General features: G+C 43.6%; 1 protein-coding gene across 2 annotated transcripts in view; it reads left to right on the top strand.

Annotated features, from left to right (window-relative positions):
• Nucleotides 1–18,133, top strand: part of ANTXR1 (ANTXR cell adhesion molecule 1) — a 241,700-nt gene that overhangs the window by 220,600 nt on the left and 2,967 nt on the right. The window contains exon 18 of one of the 2 annotated variants that reach the window (XM_022561341.3): nt 1–18,133. This exon is cut by the window's left edge and continues 22,521 nt beyond it. The exons of the other annotated variant lie outside the window; for it this stretch is intronic. The gene's annotated coding sequence lies outside the window, so the exon portion shown is untranslated. 2 annotated transcript variants of the gene reach the window in all.

Genomic DNA, 18,133 nt, shown 5'->3' with positions numbered 1-18,133 from the left:
GCCTTCAAGAGCATCCATCTCTTTATCTTTGAAATGGGAATAGTAATACCTACTTTACAAGGTTGTGGTGAGGTTTTAGGATAACATAAGTAGGCTTGGATGAACCATGGCTATTATAACAGTGACCACCCTGTGCCCATTAGATGGACTTTTAACCTTGTTCACAGGATACGAATAGGACTGTAACGTTCATAGGGCTTAACGTGGTACTTGACAAATGTTTCACCATGTTCCTAGGAAGCAGGGTCTGCTTCTTCGCGCCTTTATTTTACAGGTACTCTGGCGGCCCTTCTGTGGGCCAGGCCCTGGGTGATGAAGGAAACAGTGGTCAGCACAGAGCTTTCAGTATTGTAACAAAGAGAGGGACAAATACACAATGGCAAAGGTGAAAGAGGAAAAGGGCAGGACATGAAAGAGATTACCAGGTGGGCATAATTGAGACTGGAGGTGGGCAGGAAAACCTCTCTGAAAAAGGGACTAAGCAGAACATGAGGTGTGAACAGAATTTAGCCAAGCAAGGTTTGGCGGAAGCGTGTTCCAGGCAGAACACGTGCAAAGGCCATGAAGTAGAGATGGCCATGAAGTAGTGATGACCATGGAGTTGAAAGGAAACTGCAGGACCGGCAGGTGGGAAGAAAGGGGAGCAGGAGGTGAGACTGATCATTCAGGGCCTTGTCGGCCACATCAGTACTTTTTGTTATTGAAGTACAGTTGATTTACAATGTTGTGTTAGTTTCAGGGGTACAGCACAGTGATTCCGTTATGTATATGTTTGTGCGTGTGTGTGTGTATGTATGCATTCTTTTTCAGATTCTTTTCCCTTATAGGTTATTACAACATATTGAGTATAGTTCCCTGTGCTATACAGTAGAACCTTGTTATTTATCTGTTTTATATATAGGAGTGTGTATTTGTTAATCCCAAATTCTTAATTTATCCCTCCCCCTTTCCCCTTTGGTAACCACAAATTTCTTTCTGACGTCTGTGGGTCTATTTCTGTTTTGTAAATAAGTTCATTTGTATCTCTCTTTTCTTTGATTCCACATGTAAGCAATAGCATATGGTATTTGTCTTTCTCTGACTTACTTCACTTAGTGTGATAATCTCTAGGTCCATCCATGTTGCTGCAAATGGCATTATTTCATTCTTTTTATGGCTGAGTAATATCCCATTGTATATATATACCACATTGTCTTTATTCGTTCATCTGTCAATGGACATTTAGGTTGCTGCCATGTCTTGGCTGTTGTAAATAGTGCTGCTATGAACATTGGGGTGCATGTTATCTTTTCGAATTATACTTTCTCTGGATATGTGCCCAGGAGTGGGATTACAGGATCATATGGTAACTCTATTTTTAGCATATTGGTATGTTGGATCTCAGCAGTGAGGTGGATTGGAAAGAGGAGCAAGCGAGGTCTCAGAGAGACTAGTTAGGAGGCAGGAGATGATGAACTAGACTACCTGGGGGAAGAGCATCTTTGCCTTTTGCTCATGTCCTGGGTGGACCAGAGTCCCTTGGAAAACTTGCCTTCCCCACAAAAGGTAAAGAACCTCTTGGAGGTAAAGAACTTGGTGTTGTGTATAAAGCTGGTGCCTTGGAGGCCTTTACATCCATACCTCCTACTGAGCCAGGAGGTGAAGGCTCTCCTTGAGTTGTTCTGTTTCCTATGGTCCAGGCAGCCTCCTGGCCCTCAGCTCTCAGTCCTTCTGAATCAGGTGAGCAGGACGAGGACTTTTTCCACATAGCAGCTAACATTCCCAAGCTGCCCTTGCCAAACCAGCAAATAGAGTTCCTTATACAGGATAGCCTTACTGAGTTGGATTTAAATTGAGGTAGGGGAAGAGGGAGCACAAGGAAAACTGACAAAAAGCCCAACTTGTCAGTGTCTCCGTGGCCTTCTCATTGCTGGCAGGTACATGTAATCACCTGCTCCCAAGCATCCTCTGCCCCCTGTTGAGTGGGCCCTGGTGAAAGGCTGATCACTTGGGAAGGACATGGAGAGCAGGTCACGCAGCCAAGGGAGACAAAGGCCAAGCTAGTTTCAAAGGTCTCATCAACCCATAGGAATGGGGGAGCCTGGGGCCAGAAGAGCATACAAGAAGTAAGAAATGCAGAAAGCCAGTTGCAGCAACATAACCTGGCCAAGGAGGATTCCAGAGTCAGAGGTCCGTGCAGGCACCTGGGTGACCTTTTGCTGTCCTGGTGAGGGCTGGTGCAACTGGGAGGGACCGTATAAATGGACAGAAATGAAGCAGGCAGTGCCACTGCCGGTCTCTCCAAGTGGAGGTCTCTACTGAGGCCACTTCCACTGAACAAATAAAATGCACTGGTCATTAGCAACATCCTTTATTTACAATTAAGGTGCTGAAATCTGCAAAAGCTCTTCTCTATTTTATATCCTGCCTCTTTCCAAAAGATTTAAGATATAATTTTTTTTACTCTCACTAAATATAAGCCTAACAAACATTTCTTCCCAGATCCTACAGAACGTAAGCTCAGACAAGCCTGGGAAGAATTATCACAAATATTTAATTAATGAGCCAGGATTAGTGAGGTGTTTTGTGCACCATGGAGATGAGGCATTTTGATACTGGATCATGATCCCATTTCAGATCTAACTCTATGCGGTCTTGTAATTAGGAAGAGTATTTGCGCCCAGTGGAGGCCTGAAACCAATTTTGAGGTTGGATGACTTAAATTAATGCTTTTTACTCCTAAATGAATCCCAGATTTTGAGTGCTATAAGTTCTTCATTACTATGTCTGGCCGATGGCAAACACCAGCCATGACCTTTCAGGGCACTCTGGCAGGATCCTAGCAGCCCTCACCTGAAAAGCTGATGAAGCCAGGAGGATGTCAGAGGCCCCTCGGAGTCAGCTGGGCAAGGACCGGCTTGTGCAAATTTGGAGCGGGTAGCCAACTGCATGGTCAAAATTTAAGAGTCATTCCAAAGCCCAGCGTGCTCCAGCAGGCCACCACGACGGCCTGCCACAGCACCTCAAATGCCCAGTATTGGGGCCACCCCTTTAGAGTAAAACTCTGTCTCAGGAGTTTTCCTACAGGAGTTACATTACTAAGGTTAAAGGTTCAGCTGATCTAGCAAATCCCAAAACAATACAGGATAGAACTCTTTTTTCTCACATGTAACCTTCTGAGAATAAACTGTCTGAAGTCAATATGGTGGCTTCATGCTGTCAGGGGACCAGGCTTCTTCTGTCTTGTGCCTCCACTATCCCAAGAGTGTGGCTTTCATCCGCACAGTCCAAAAAAAGAAAAGGGGAAGGTACGCCCCTCCCTTTTAAGGCACAACCTAGAATTTGTACACATCATTTCTCACATCCAACTGTTCAGAGTATAGGTTACTTGGCCACACCTGGACACAAAGGAAGCCACACCCACCTGCGAATTCCTGCACCACACTAGGTCAGCATCACTTACCACCTCTTGAACCAACTTATGCAAGGGAGGCTGGGAAACGTAATCTTTACTATATTGTCCTGTGCCCAGTGAAATGCCAGGGTTCACCTGCTGGAGGAAGAAAGTGAAAATGGATATGGGAGACAATTAACCATTTCTATTTACAGTGTATACTTGTGGACATGAAAAGAAAGTGCCTATTAAGGAATAAACCTTCATAGTGGACCCAGCGCATGGATCACACTAGAGACTTGTCACATACAAAGCATAGAGGACTGAAAGGCAAAGGCACTCAGGACAAGCCTAATTAGAAGGAAGAGTGGGGATATATGGAACCCTTCTCTAGGAAGAGCATCTAGAGGGCACCGAAATTCTGAGGAAGTTAAAAACAGAGACATAGAGAGCTGGAAGAGAATGGTGGGAGCGGGGAGGTATCAGGACCCAAAGCAGATTCTCAAATGTGTAATATTACTGGTGGCCAATTCTTTAAGTAGCCATGCTTTTTGAATCCTTCTGCCCTAGATTCATTCCCATCTAAAAGCACATGTTGCTCAAAAGAAAGACTTCAGCATTAAACAGAGCTGGAGTTATAGCTGTGCTCCATCATTAACGTGCAGAGACCCTGGACAAATTACTTAGCCTTTCTGAGCCCACTTATACATTTTTGAATCACGGTAATAATATTAACCAACAGTGCAATTAGGTGCACAAAATGAGATGATGTATATAAAACAATCAGTACTAAGCCTGGCTTGGTGAATAGGAGATGCAATTAGTATGAAACTTTTCACCTCAAAACAAGCAACTGGTCCCTCAAATAAGGAGCTTAGCCATTATGACAGGGTCATGGGATAGAAAAATGGTGCATGTGTGAGATGCTGAGAACCTAAAAGACACATACCTATGTCTCACTGGCAACAATACAGCAATCACAAAAGCAAAATATTCTTTATTTTTTAATTAATATTCTCTCCACTTGGGGAAAGCACTTTGATAGCTACAGGCATGGGAAAAGAATGCGTCCTAAAGATGGGATTCCTCACATTGTGCAAAAGAAGAAAACAAACCTTCATCCATGAGCTTCTATCTATGGAGCAGGATGAGGCCGGAGCTATGCACCAGATGAATAAGTAATTTCATAATTTTACATTTCACATCCAAGCTAAATAATACTCTTGGCTAAGCAATCTCAGTTTATCTTCTGGCACCAAATTTTTTAAGGCAAATACCTCAACATAAATAAAATAATAAATAGAAAGACTACATTAATGATAGTTCTAAGCACTCAGAGTCATTTAACTGGGATTATGGACAACGACAGGGAAAATATACTCAAGATTGTTAACTGGAAGAGACAGAAAGGGAGAGAAGGAAGGCTGTGAGTAAAATTAGTTCATCCTGGGTCACACTTTCACTCACTCAGCATGACCATGCCACACTGTTTTTCTAAATCTTAGAAAAGTGCATGAAAGCAACATTATTACTGAGAACCATCCAGGCTTTTTGGAGAAATAATTGCTGCACTGCTTAGCAGGACCCATGCAGAGTACATTGAACTGGATGCCACCAATGATGAGAGGATGGTCAATACCAATGGCTGGTTTTTAGAAACGCAAATCTAAGAAACAATATTTAGGGCATGTTACACCAGGTCAGACCATTCAGCACCATTTGCTTCCTCTTGAATCAACAAATGTTTTCAATTAATTCCATCTCTGAAGTGTATGACCCATGGAATCTCTGCATATACCTTCATCTTACTACCCTGAACACTCTGAATTTTGAGTCCCTTTGGCCACCTGATCACTTTTCCCGAATCTCCTTTCTCCAATCCTATTCTTTTTTTTTTTTTTTTTTTTAAGATTTGTCAGTTAGAACTAGACAGGTGCAGACATAATATGCCAAGGTTTTATATAATGATGAGACATAAATACAGTTCCTTATGTCACCATGTACGCTTTTGTCTTTGTTGACTGCAATGGTATATTGACCTTCCTCAGGAGCCATTAGAGAGAGTCCTTCTCTACTTGGACTTACTAATTCATTCATTTGCATGGCAAGTAATTCATTGTAACTTTGGACATAGGTGAGACATGGCCCCTTAGCAACCTTTCATGGAACCTTGGGACAGAGTTTATTCATCTGCATTTGGGTGGCAGCTACTTTATCTTCCTGTGTTTCCTCTCTGGCAGGGTACTTATTAAAATATTTTTTAAAGACGTTCAGGTTGGAATGATAATTGGAGCATATGTGTTCCACTTCACTGCAGAAGCAGGGGAGACCTTTCAACCTTGAGCTACCCACTGGCAGCATGGGAGTAGGTGACAGGATGTCTCAGGCCCAGCTCATATAAGTAAGCTCGCACGAGTGTGTAAACAGGCAAAATCCCTTCAATATTGAAACATCATTCCCAGGCTTCCCCCAATTCAACCTTTTCTCATCACCATAACAGCCTACATTTCATAATGAATAATGCAGAGTAACGTCAAGAGAACAAAAAGGGAAATTTGTGATGGTTTCCTTTGGGGTTATATCTTTCTCTCATCCAGTGAGCTTATCTTTCTCCTGGGGACCCTTGGATTCTAGCCATGTGAAGTCCTAGCCAATCAGGCAATAGGCAATGAGTAGAGCACAGATCAGGATCCTTACCAACCTTTGAAGAGTGCCAAGTTCAGAGTCCAAAAGAAAGAGAAACCCACAACAACTCCTGTGCTCAGCTCCACAAACCAGGAATGGCCCTACTAGGCAAAGCGATGAGTTATTTCAGTATTGTTCTGTAACAAACCACTCTAAACATAGTGGTTTACAATGGAATATTTCACAGAACTACAACAAATAATTCCAAAATCTGTATGGAACCACAAAAGACCCCAAATAGCCAAAATAATCTTAAAAAAGAAGAATAAAGCTGGAAGCATCACATTCTCTGATTTCAAGCTATACTACAAAGCTATCATAATCAAAACAGATTGTATTGGCACAAAAACAGACACATAGATCAATGGAACAGAATTGAGAGCCCAAAAATAAACCCACACATATATGGACAATTAATCTATGACAAAGGAGCAAAAAACATGCAATGAAGAATGGACAGTCTCTTCAACAAATGGTGTTGGGAAAACTGGACAGCCACGTGCAAAAGAACGAAACTAGACCACTATCTTATGTTATACACAAAAATTAACTCTAAATGGATTAAAGACTTGAACATAAGACCTGAAATTATAAAATTCCTGGAAGAAAACATAAACAGTAACCTCGCTGACATCAGTGTTAGCAATATTTTTGTGGATCTGATTCCAAAGGCAAGGAAAACAAAAGCAAAAATAAATAAGACTACATCAAACTAAAAAGTTTCTGTACCATGAAGGAAACCATCATCAAAACGAAAAGGCAACCTACTGAATGGGAGAATATACTTGCAAATCATGTATCCAGTAAGGGGTTAATATCCAAAATATATAAAGGCTCATACAACTCAACAACAACCAAAAAAAACAAACAACCCGATTTTAAAAATGAGCGTAGGATCTGAATAAACATGTTTCCAAAGAAGACATAGATGGCCAACAGGCACATCACTAGTTATCAGAGAAATGCAAATCAAAACCACAATGAGATATCAGCTCACACCTGTTAGAATGGCAATTGTGAAAAAGACAAGAAATAACAAATGTTGGAGAGGGTGTAGAGAAAAGGGAACCCTCATGCACTGTTGGTGGGAATGTCGATTGGTGCTGCCACTATGGAAAACAGTATGGAGATTCCTCAAAAAATTAAAACTAGAACTACCATACGACCCAGCTATTCCACTTCTGGACACTAATTCAGAAAGACATACGCACGCTTATGTTCATTGCAGCATTTTTTCCCATAGCCAAGGTATGGAAAAAGCCTAAGTGTCTATCAATGGATAGATGGATAAAGAAGATGTGGTGTGTGTATATCTACTCAGCCATAAAAAAAGAATGAAATCCTGACGTTTGCAACAATGTGGGTGGACCTTGAGGGTATTATGCTTAGCTAATAAGTCAGACAGAGAAAGACAACTACTGTATGTTATCACTCATGTATGGAATCTAAAAAACAAACTCATAGATACAGAGAACAGATTAGTGGTTACCAGAGGGGAAAGAGGTTGGTGGTGGACAAAACGGGTGAAGGGGATCAACTGTATACTGATGGATGGTAACTAGACTTGTGGTGGTGATCACTCTGTAGTGTAAACAGATGTTAAACTATAATGCTGTATTCCTGAAACTTGTATAATAAGATAAGTAAGTAAATACATCATAGTGGTTTAAAACAATACTTTGCTATTCCTCTCACAGTTCTGTGGGTTGACCTGACTCGCCTGTATAATTCTCACTTGGGGTCTGGTCTCTCATGAAGTCAGATGGTGGCTAGGACTGGAGTCATCGGGGGTATATTGGGCTAGACGTCCAAGAGGGCTTCTTCACTCACCTGTCTGTCCTCAGTGCTCTCCCTTTTTAACGTCAGTCTCAAAGCTAGTACAACATCACTTCCATCATATTTCATTATTCAAAATTATCACAAGCCAGATTCAAGGGAGTGGAGAAATAGACTCTTCCTCACCAGAGGGAGGGGCCCATACTCACAGGAGGGAAGGAATTGATGGCAGCCATTCCTGCAGACAAGCTACCACCAAACAGGGAGAGAGAATTCTTTGGAACAGAAGACATTCTCTCTGCCCAGACTGCTCTGAGAGAGGCCCCCTCCCCTGCTGCTCTTGGGTGGCCCAATGACTAAAGCAGCAAAGTAAAATTTGAGCAAATACAATTGTTTAAAATTGGGGTATAGAGGAATTAATAAACCCACACCACTCCTAGACTTCAACAGATCAAGCTGATGGAAAATAAATAAAAGATACAGAGGCTTTAACTAATCTAATAAAAATAGATTTTTGGATATTTATTTAACAGTACACCCATCAAATAGAAAATTCACATTATTTTTTAAATTTGTAAAAAATTACTATAACTTAGGCAACAAAGAAAACCAGAAAAAGGAGAAAAAAGTATAATTTTTACAGGCCAGGTTTTCCCACCACCTCACCACAATAAAAATTTATGGGAATTGGAAAAAAATCACAGCCTTAATTTTTTTCATTACTAAAATGAAAACAATGAGCTGAGCATTCAGTTAAAACTTAGAAAAGAATATGAAACAAATCTACAAAAACAGAACTAAGGAATCCATGAACGTAAGAACAAATTAATGAAAACCGAGCAAAAAGAGTAGAGCTGAGAAATAAGTCTTAAAAAAAAATTTCTTTGGAAGTACCAATATCATTGACAAATCTTTGAAAGTCAAAAAAAGTCAGGACGTGTAAATATGTATATTACTGATAATGACAAAAGGGGTATTTATCATCACAAATAAAGATATTTGTTCAATTGTAAGAATTTCCTGTGTACAAAGTGCAGGGCTATGCAAAGGATTAAAAAATCTTATGAAATGAATGATTTTCAAGAAAGGATAAATTACGGAAATGGACTCAAGTACAAAGCCTGAAGAGGTCAATACCTGTGACAAAAACTTTTAAAGGCATTGAAGAGCTGCACTATAGAAGACCAGCATGTCCAGAAAGATTTTGAGAGAATTTTCTCATGCTTTTAGTGAACTAATAACTCTTTTCTTTTATTAACTTTTATTGGAATATGGTTGCTTTACAATGTTGTGTTAGCCTCCACTGCACAACAAAATGAATCAGCCATAGACATACAGATATCCCCTCCCTTTTGGGCTTCCCTGCCATTTACGTTACCACAGTGCATTAGGTAGAGTTCCCTGTGCCATACAGCATGTTCCCATCAGTTGTCTATTTTATACATAGTATCAATAATGTATACGTGTCAATCTGAACTAATAACTCTTAAGCTATTTCACAAATATAGAACATGTGCAAAAGATGAAAATCTTCCCAATTCCTTTTGTGAAAGTTAGCATTACCTTGATGACAAAAAGAGCAACAAAAGAAAAGTGGCCCATCTCACATATGAAGTTGGGTGCAAAGATCCTAAATCAAAGATTAACAATTGATTCTAGAACTTTTCAGAAGTTATTTTAGAAATGTGAGGATAGTTAGAAATTAAACAGACTCAATGCCCAATAAGGAATTTAATAACTGCATTTGGTATTTCCATGTCACAGAAGATCATGCAACCATTGAAAGTAATATTGAAAATGGTAAGGGAGGGACTTCCCTGGTGGTCCAGGGATTAAGAATCCCCCTCCCAGTGCAGGGGATATAGGTTCGATCCCTGGTGGGGGAACTAAGATCCCACATGCCACGGGGCAACTAAGCCCGCGTGCTGCAACTACTGAGCCCGCACGCTCTGGAGCCTGTGCGCCACTACTAGAGAGAAGCCCGTGCGCCGCAACGAAGAGCCTGCTCGCCACAATGAAAGATCCCACATGCCACAACTAAGACCTGATGCAGCCAAATAAATAAATAAACTGCTGGAAAGCATAAAATCTATTTTTTAAAAAAATACAAAATGCCAGGGGAGAAATGGTCACAGCATTTTATGAAAAAACTTTGATACAGGATGATCCCATTTTTGTACATGTATGGGCCACTCTGTGTGTGTATTGGGGGGTGGAGGTGGGCAGGGATGTGATCTGAAAGAACGAGCACAAAATGTTAACTCTCTGAGTGTAATCACTGAAATTCTTCCCTCCTCCTCTTCACCCTCCTTCCTTTGTGCATTTTCCAAATTTTCCACAAAGAAAATGTAGAACTTTGTAATCAGATTAAAAAGGGGGAATTTTGTTCTTCAATAAGTCTTATCTCAATAGTAGTTCTTAACAAACCCTGTGTTTACAAGTGTCCCACTAAAGATGTGCCATTTTTATTTCTACCCTTTCATTTCTCTAGTTTCCTCTTGTTACCAAATATTTCCTTCATGCTTTCATCTTACCCTCAAATTTGGCATCCAAAGAAGTTATTATGGAGAGCAGGCCAGCATGTGTGTCAGCAGAATGAATCAAATAACTAAAGGAATTGACCTTGGATCCTTTTCCATGAAGAGCACATACAAGGCAGGCTATTATATGAGATTTATAGACAGGGCAAGTGTGTGGTAGCGAAAAGGGAGCCGAGAAGGATTCTGGCATCACCACTCACAACACACCCTTCTCTTTGCCCTCAGTTCTGGCTTTGGGAAAGAGGAAGAAGGCAAGACAGCTGTCTCTGTGACACTTTGTCCCTGTCCTAGACTTGGGCCTATGAATGGATGCTGTTAAATGAGTCGCCAGAGTATGGTGTCTTCATTTCAAGTGATGGACCAAAGCTGAAGTGTGTGGTTCAATAAAGGAAAGCAGCATGGAATGGCAGAAAGAAATACCAAGGGAGCAGGGCCGATCTGTGCTGAGGAACCTGGATATTTCCTGTAGAAGGTGGGGAGGGGAGACATTGAAGAATTTAAGCAGGAAGACAACATTGAATGTGTGTCTATGTCTATGCATATATATATGTAAATTTTTATATATACAGGCATATATACATCTTACATATACTTCTATGTATCCATGTGCATGCAAACGTGTATATCTATGTGCACACATTTTAGTTATGTGTGTGTGTACATATATACATTTTATATGGAAACCAAAATATCACTGGAAAAGAGAAAGGCTGAAAGCAGGAAGACTGGTATACTTAGAAGTTACAGAGGATGAGCAACAGCGAGGGTGTGGAAGAATGAGTGGAGAGGAAAGCTCTTTAAGAGAGAGAATCAGAACTCTGCTTCCCCCTGATTGTGGCAGAAGATGGCCACCCCCCAGTTTCCCCTTACATCCCCTCTATTCAAGGGATCAACCCTAACTAACTACCTGCAAACTCAGTCATAATTCCAAACTCCCAGAAGAGAGAATCTGACCGGTCTACCTCGGATTAGGCGTCCACCCCCTGGTCCAGTCAACTACAGCCAAGGCCAGTGTCACACAACACAAATACGGTTGCTGAGATCCATTTATCTGTGGGACGTTTGACTGCTGTCCAACTCCACCTCTGGACTATATTCTTCATGAGGGCCGGGAGTGTGTTTGGTTGCTCAGCGCTGTCTGTGGCACCTTTTAAGGTGTCCAGGACACAGTTGGCACTCAAAAACCATTTGTCAAAAAGATGAATGCACAAATGACTTAACAAATGAAGAGAAGAATCAGACAGAAGAAGCAGCATGATGGAGTCATCCTATCCAGCCCCCCATCCGTTCATTGTTCATGTGTCTCATTTATCACCAGAGCACCTACTTCAGCAGAATGATGTCAGTTGCTTCACCACGTCAATGAGTTTTGTGGTCTAGCTTGAGAACCAACCCCCATTTACAAGAGTGATGTAAGTTAGAAATTATGCTCCTAATTCTAAACAACTGACATAAAACAAACTTTGGAAACCGAATCCACTTAACATGAGAAATACCTCCAAACAAGACAATCAAGGGGAGAACTAGGCCAGAGAGTAAAGGTATTTGTCGGAAGAAACTTGGCAGACCTGTTCTTTTTCCATCTGATTATTTTCATATTCTTCCTGTGAAATCCAATTTCCTTAAGTGACCTCTGTTCATAAGAAACTATTTGGTCTAATCTGTGGAAGCCATGGCATATTTTTAACCACCTCTGAAGGCCAGCTCCCTCTCCACTGAGTGTGCCTGATACCCAAACAGATGTTTTATAACACTCAGAACACATGAGCTCACCACTGGCGAATCTTTTGCACGCAATCAGCCCTCAGCTCTTCTCACATTTCCCCTATCATCCCCCAAACCCAAATTCAGAACTCACAGGAAAGCTTGAATACTTACCATGGTAACAAAAGAGCAGAACATGGAGAATCCAATTTTGAATTTTCAACTTATTAATGTTTTGCAAATCTGATGGCCAGCTGGAAAATATGCAATACAAAGAGTTAACCAAACTAAGTAGTATATAAAATGATGTGCAGGGCTTCCCTGGTGGTGCAGTGGTTAAGAATCCGCCTGCCAATGCAGGGGACACGGGTTCAAGCCCTGGTCCAGGAAGATCCCACATGCCATGGAGCAACTAAGCCCATGCGCCGCAACTACCGAGGCTGCGCTCTAGAGCCCGCAAGCCACAACTACTGAAGCCCGCGCGCTGAGAGCCCGTGCTCCGCAACAAGAGAAGCCACCACAGTAAGAAGCCCGCGCACGGCAACGAAGAGTAGCCCCTGCTCACTGCAACTAGAGAAAGCCCACGCGCAGCAACAAAGACCCAACACAGCCAAAAATAAATAAATGTATTTAAAAAAAAAAAAAAAAGATGTGCAAACTGGCTGCCCCCAAAGAATTCAGATTAGAGTATCCAAGTTAAAGGGTTCCAAAGCAATTTGAATTCTCATAGAATTTTAAAATACTGAGGCTGAAGGGTCCTTGGTCTATAGCTAGCACAACAATTTTGTTTCAGGTGAAGATGAAGAAGCTGAGACCCACAGAGAGAAAGAGACTTAGGGTTTCACACACTAGAGGCAGAACTGGAGGTAGAAGTCTGCCTCCCGGCCCAGACCCGCAGGGCAGACAGACCACAGTCCCACACCCCCAGTTTCCTGACTGTTCTCCTTGGATCATCAGTGTCTGCAGTTCAAAGCTGGGAAGAAGCCAGAACGTGCTCAATCAGATCTTTCATCCTGACTACACCATGATCGTTTCAAAGTGTGTCCCCTCCAGTTTAGATAAAGAGCTTTGTTGAAGAACAACTTCCTTTGATAAATCAATAAAAAGTAACCCAAATTTTTAAAGGTAACATGTCAACACTTCAAGTGTGGAAATCAAGGGAAGCACACAGGATTCTCGCCACCCCTACCCTGAGAGTCTAGAGAATGGTCCAAAGAGACCATCAGGGGATGACTGAGGAGATGTAAACACACAGTGAGTTCATGAACCTTTGATCCTCTGAGAACCTAAACCTGCAGGGGAAATCTGAGCTTCCTACGAAGGCTTGCTCCACCTCAGAGACCCTAGGTGTGAGCAGTATTCTTTGAGTGCCAACTTAAACTCGAACCTACTGCTGCTATGAAGATCTCAGAAGGAGAAGACCCAGATGGTGCCTCAGAAATAATCCCCCAGCCATTGGGGAACAAGGTTTATATTGAGAAGACTACCAAGTGGCAGAGTATAGTCTTCATTAAACAGATATTTGTGGAGAGCTTAGGATGGGCTAGGGTGGACATCCACAACAAAGAGCAAGAATTTAATTGAAAAGTGTAAGCAAGGCCAGATCACAGATAGCATACGCTATCGGAGGAGGCATTTGGATTTTATTTTAAGGATCATTGGGGAGCCATTGAAAGATGTTAACCTGGGGAGTGAACTGACCAGACTTACATTCTGGGAAGATCTCTCGATCTCTTGATCTGATCTCTTGATCAGATCTATGTTAAGAGCTGATGGACTGTGGCCAAGTGCCACGTTGTGTCTTACCGTCTACAAGTGCCTCACGGCATTATTTGTTCAGGATAATACAGTAAAAAGGGCGGAGGAGAGCCTGAAGCAAGCAAAGAGCTAGGTTTTAATCCCGTTTCTACAGTTTCCCAGCTGTGTGGTCTTGGGCACGTTATTTAAATAGGTCTGAGCCCTCAATCTCCTTACTGTACAATGACAATAATAATACTTAGCTCATGGGGTTTTGATAATAAAGTGGATGATGTGCCTGGACATTTCTAATAATCCTCCCAACACCATTAGATTCAACCGAATCAAAATGGCATTTTTCAGCCCAGGAAGAGCATCACCTAGCATCCTGCTAAGCCTCCACTTAGCAAGAGATATTGCTGCATTTTCTTCTTACAATTTAATCAGGACATTTTGTTGCTAATGTGTGAAAATAACTGGCATATATACTTTGTAAATGAGCAGTGAGGTAAACTGAGGTCAAAGCCAAATATCGGATCTGAATCAAGCAACCCGAAAACAATACTGCGAAGAATTCAACTGGTTACAAAGACCAGCGTAGGAAGTGAGTGCTCCAATTATCCTAGCAAACTTTTAACCAAACACTGGTGCAGATTTGCTGGCATGTGTGACACTGAGAACATCTGGCCTTTCAATTATCCTCTCGCAAGCAAAAAATGATGTCGTGTAAACTGATCTTAAAGCCAGCTACATGGTCTAAGTGTTAACAGTGTTTGTGTTGGCTCCTTTGGCTCCCGGTTTTAAGAACTTAATTTGTAGCCACACCCCTCCCTGAAGTCCTAACTGCGTCTTGCTGTAACTGACCCCAGGGATTTGTTTATGCAGTGTCTGCATCTTCTTTTCAGGACGGTAAGTATGTGTAAATGCATCACTAGTCAACTGTGTGTCCTGTAAGAATAAGTTACAGGAGTGACGCAGCAACGGGAGGACAGAAGAAGGTGTGGAAGAGAGCCGGCTCTGGGAGCTGCTCTGGTCATGTGTCCAATGCTACAGTTTTTTCCCTGTATACCAGTTTTATTCTAGAAGCCAGGTGAGAAGGGTAGAGGTTCTAGCCTGCAGCTCTCCTAGGAGGCACTGAACCAGGAGTCTGAGCACGTTTCCCCACCCAGACTCAACTTCACTTACCAAACACAATGTGCCAGGCACTGTTCCGAGCCCTTCAAGAAAACTGGTTAAGTTAATCATCTTGACCGGGAGTGGCAGGTGGTGTATTACCCCCAGCCTACATCTCTCAGTGGGATGTGACTCAGGGGGACGTGGCAGAGGCTGTGAGCTTGCCCCCGCCCCTCTGGCTCTGGGCTGCTATGCTGGGCTCGAATGCGCTGGATCTGTAATGAACCACAGCCTGTGCTCTGCAGCAGGTGCCCGTGGGGCACCCCTGGGGTGTTACTGACTATAGGAAGGGGTGCTCTCTGCCTCTCTCCCACCCCCACCCCTGTTCTTCAGCTGCTGTGGCCAAGAGGCTGTGATGGCAGCAGGGGAGGGGCTGACCGAGGAAGATCTTTCTCCATCTCACTCCCATCGCCCCCCACCCAACCCCTGCCCGCTTTTACTCCATCTTTAGCTGACAGATGTGAGAGATCGTCTTTTGTTCCGTGGATCCTTTCAAATCTTTCTGAAGACATTTAGGAATCCTAATCTGGGTTATGAACAGAAGAAGCCTGGCAGCTCCTGATTTTGTCTCCAGTAAAAACACTAGAGTTGGGCTTCCCTGGTGGTGCAGTGGTTGGGAGTCCGCCTGCCGATGCAGGGGGCACGGGTTCGTGCCCCGGTCCGGGAGGATCCCGCGTGCCGCAGAGCGGCTGGGCCCGTGAGCCATGGCTGCTGAGCCTGCGCCTCTGGAGCCTGTGCTCCGCAACGGGAGAGGCCACACGGTGAGAGGCCTGCGTACCGCAAAAAAAAAAAAAAAAAAAAAAAAATTTGTGTGAAATAATTAAACAGGCCTCTGAGATAATTCACCTGCTCTCTTGGCCCAGCTCACCATCACTGATCCCTAAAGGGAGGGAGAGAGCAGTGGGATGACCAGCCCTAAAGGAAATCTGAAGCCACGAGGGGACTTGACTCCAGGCACCAGCAGCTCCTTCCCCAGGATCAGAATTTTCCTTCACCTTTAAAGGAAACGGGCCACTTGGTCTGACTGGGCATATCTAGGAATGAAGGGCAGAACATGTAGTACAGTAAATCCCAACTCTGAGTTGTCCGTTACAGGAACTTATCACAGATGGTAATCGTTAGGACATTCACATCTTGGAAGAAAGAGCTTTATCCAGGATCATAAATAAGGTGTAACAGAGGCTTAGATTTATAAAGCTATAAAAGAGGGCTGCTTGGACAAACGGGAATTCACAGTACTGGGTCACAAAATTGACTTAACCCGTGAAAATCTGACCATGATCTGGGAGTTCTGGGCAATGCAATGAGAAGATGGTAGCTGATTTCTGCAGTTAGTGGACCCCAATCGAAACCTAATAAAGTTAGGTCATGGTTTAATCTCATGAAATGTAAGCTCAGAGAAAATGGGGTGCTGACATCTAAATACGGCATTGTAATTCCTAAACCAACAGTGGAGCACAAAACAAGGCCACTGCCTTCCAGAAGTTTCTCACCTAGTCAGGGAGCCAAGATATTTACAGATAAAGCAATTATAGTATGCAGGCTTCGGTGTGTGGCGTAGACTGTAGCTAGAAAACTCAGGGAGGGAAGCGAGGGATGAGTGGAAGCAGGACCCTTCAGGGAAAGACGTGTGGAGGAAAAGGGACTTGACTCGGGACTGGAAGGATGGATGGGGTGTACACGTGTGAGGAAAGCTTTGCTCGGGGCCCCGCCAGCTCCCACAAACCTTCGCCGTGCCCCTGCCGTGACGCTCCCCAAGCCAAGTCTCAAATCACACACTTGTATTTCCCTCTTGTCCTTCAGGTAACTGGTCCTTCAAGTCCACAGCCTCACTCTCTTCGTCCCCCTCAGGCCCTTCCTCAATAGGCCTGGAAAGGGAAACTGTGGCCCCTCTGGACACATCCCATCCAGTTTGGCCACCACAGGATGGGCATCCATCCTGAAGAATGAAGCCAGGGAAAATGCCGTACTCCCTCCTCGGCCCCGGTATAATGCTTGTATCGGGTTAAAATCAGGTTAAAATGAACAGGAGAGGAGAAAGGGACAGGGCAGCCTCAGAGGGGGTGGCCCCGATTCTGTCAGCATCCAGGACACACAGTAGAGAGAAGAAGATGCCCCGATAGGCGTGGGAAGTTTAGAAAAAGGCCAGGACCCCACAAGGCTGGCCGGTACCCTGCCCAGGCAAGAAGGGGAGGGTCGAATGGGAAAGGTGAGGGGGGTCCACACACCAGAAGGAGAACATCGTGACAGGGAGAGCCCCTGTGCTCCCGTCCCTTGCAGAGCCCAGTGTTGGGTGAAAGGCTCCCAAGTGCCTGTTGAGACTAGAGGTATCTGTTGGGGGGCAGGGCTGGTGGGCCTGTGATTCTGGAGAGCAAAGAGGAGGTGCCCCAGGGGAGAGAGGGCTACCTAGGGCTGGCTTCGTATTCTGGACTTTGAAGAGGCTTCTGTAGGGGTTCCAGGTGTCTACTCTGCATTATCTAGTCAGGTACCTGGGAAGGGTGGGGAAAAAGCTGGATTCAGGGTTGATGCCTGCTTTGCAACAAAAGGTCCCCGGGTTGTATTTCTTAAGAACCTAAGGGCACCTGGGCAGGTGCAACAGCAGCTCGAAGAAGAGGGATTCCCCAGGGAAAACAAAAGCAGGATAAACTGTCCACGTCAGAGCTCTGGGGAAGGCAGGGGCTTGGAGCGGGAGGCTGTATCTACTGGTGACAACAACCCCACCTCTTCCTAGTTGTGACTTAACATTTCTGAGCCTCAGTGTCCTCATCTATGAAATGGAACAACTGATAATAATACCTGCCTGGCAAGGCTGTTGAGGAGATTAAATTCAACGACCTCTGTCCTCACCTTGACCCTGTGAGTCCAGTTAAGGTCAGTCCCCTTCTCTTCCACCTCCTTGAGAGAGAGAGGCTCGGCGAAAAATGAAATTGAACAAATAAGTTTGCAACACAGTAAGCCCAGAAGAAGGGAACAAGGAGCTTATCTGTTGTCGAGTTCTGCTGTAATGCTCTGCTGAGCGCACGGACATAAACATGGCGTCTGCTTGCCACGTATTTTTCAGGCTGCCCCCCTCCTGCACACTGCCACCTGCCCTGTTGTAAGGCCCCAGCAAGCATCAGCTCATGTTTCCTTCTCTCTGATTCTC

Source organism: Delphinapterus leucas, chromosome 13 (assembly GCF_059928025.1).
Source record: "Delphinapterus leucas isolate spDelLeu-1000000601 "Yukka" chromosome 13, BTC_Dleu_Yukka2, whole genome shotgun sequence".
NCBI classification, from domain to species: domain Eukaryota; kingdom Metazoa; phylum Chordata; class Mammalia; order Artiodactyla; family Monodontidae; genus Delphinapterus; species Delphinapterus leucas.
This window is presented reverse-complemented; position numbering and strand designations above follow the sequence as displayed.